Below are 2,206 nucleotides of genomic sequence, written 5' to 3'. Positions count from 1 at the left end.
ATTCGGTACACTTGCCGAAGTGTTAACAATTATAAGCAGTTAAACGTAAAGTTAAAGGCGTTGAATGAATTTACTCCTCCTTTAATGATGTTGTTGTGCTTCTCACCAACGACCAAAGAATGCCAACGACCAAAGAATGCCTTTGACGTCTTCTTTAATGAAGATGAAAGAAAGAGCAATAAAAGTGAACGTCCAACTAACGAAGATGAACTAGAAGTAATGCACCAGCTAAAAGTTCATTTGTTTAAGGTAGAAGCAATTAATGCAAAGAAGATGAAGCAGAAGAAATTAACATGCTACGGGTTATTGTGTTTAAGGAATGAGCATTTAATGCATGTCATAAATTTGGTAAAAGGTGGCAAGACATGGAGTGTTCAAGTCACTTACCATTTCCCCACATTAAATGCAACTTTCATGAAGGAAGCTAAAAGGTTTCCTATTGCATGGGAAAGTGTGAAAAAGTAAACTGCAGACTACTTTTCATGATGCATCCTTCATTAAATGTATGATAAAGGTGAAGAAATAAAATGTTATAATACTAACTAAAAAAATAAATTAATATTAACTTTTTGTCAAGCCTTCATTAGTCATATCAATAATAAATGAAATTAAAATTATTATTTGCACAAAAAGTTAACGAGTAAAACATATTTTTTTCTTCTTTATATATAAACAAATTTTGTAGTGTAGGAAGTCACTCTCAATTTCATTCCAATCAAGGTGTTACTTAACATGTTTTGTTAACATGATTTATTGTTCTTTCAGATACAAATACCATGAATGCTTGGGAAGGTCATGAATTTGACGACGACGTCCTTGAATCATTCTTGAAAAAATGTGATAGTTCATCATCATTGATTCCTGGTCCGACTGGGAATGCCCAGGCAACTATTATGAATAGGACAAGTGATGACTCACGTACCACCCAACAGTTTGCTGAGGAAGTTGCTCAAGCAACGTATGAAAGAGATTTCAATTCCAATGCTTGGAAATGGGCTGAGATGTACATACAACACCATGGTCAGTAATTCAATCAACTTTGTCATTGTATTTGACTTTTAAATTATTTCTAAAATGAAGAGTCAAATACAGATCTTGTGAAAGATGGAGATATTAATAACGTCAATCACCTAGATTCAGCAAAATCATTGTCTGTGTTGCCACTTGTTGCTTGTATTGTTAAAGAGTGTAAGCCCAATGGTCTGGGAGATATACAACTGACTATTAAGGTATATAATAGTTATCCACAACATAAACTTTCACCATTTAAGTTAAATAATGTGACATTTACTTTGATCAGGACCCTAGTGCGACAATGAAGGCTTCTTTATATAGGAAAGTTCTTCAAAATCCAAATTTTGGTCCACATATCGGCCTTGGTTTCGTTTTGATACTTAACCTTGTAACCCATCTTATTCATGGTTTAATTTATTATGGATAACTTTTGCAATTGTTATTCATATTATTTGTCTCTTTTGATTTAGGTACATTCATTCAGTGCATTTGCCACAAACCATTACCTTAACATAGTGCTTCGAAATGTAGTGAAAGTCTGACATATGTTGATGGCAAAAAATGCTCTAGCTAGGACAAGCCAAATCTAGAAGCAAATCAAGCCATAAGTTCATGGATGAAGTTTGCGGAATTTGGTGGTGGTGAAAAGTGTTGATAGCTCTTGGTTTTGATGAGTTGTATGGTGAGGGAAGATGTGTTTAAGGGTTCTCTAAGAGAGGTTGGGCCAACTCTTGGAGAAAGGTAGCTAGAGGAGGCCACTTGGGTTGCTCTAGCCTAAGGTGACCTTAAAAGAGTAGTATGGCACATAAATGACAGCATAACTTTACTCTAAATCAAAGGTGATTACATGATGGAGAACACCTCTATTTATAGGCTAAGGTGTCTCAAAATGGGCTAAAACCTTAACCTAAAAGAGCTACCTTGGTTGTCTTGGAGAGCAAGGAGAAATCCTCTCCAATAGGAGGGAGACAAGTGGCAAAAATCCTCTCAAATGAGAGAGTGACATGTGTCCACTACCTATGGAAAAACTCTCCATTCCTAGAGTGACACATGGTCACTAACTAGAAGGAAAACTCTCCAATGGGAAGCTTCCACATGTCTAGGACGAAATTCTTCTCCCTTGTTCTCCAAGCTTAGCCAAAATGTTGACCCCTTGGTCAACACACCCATTTTGTAGGTCCAAGCATAGTCA

The sequence above is a fragment of the Vigna radiata genome, unplaced genomic scaffold, assembly GCF_000741045.1.
Source record: "Vigna radiata var. radiata cultivar VC1973A unplaced genomic scaffold, Vradiata_ver6 scaffold_201, whole genome shotgun sequence".
Taxonomy (NCBI): domain Eukaryota; kingdom Viridiplantae; phylum Streptophyta; class Magnoliopsida; order Fabales; family Fabaceae; genus Vigna; species Vigna radiata.
This window is presented reverse-complemented; position numbering follows the sequence as displayed.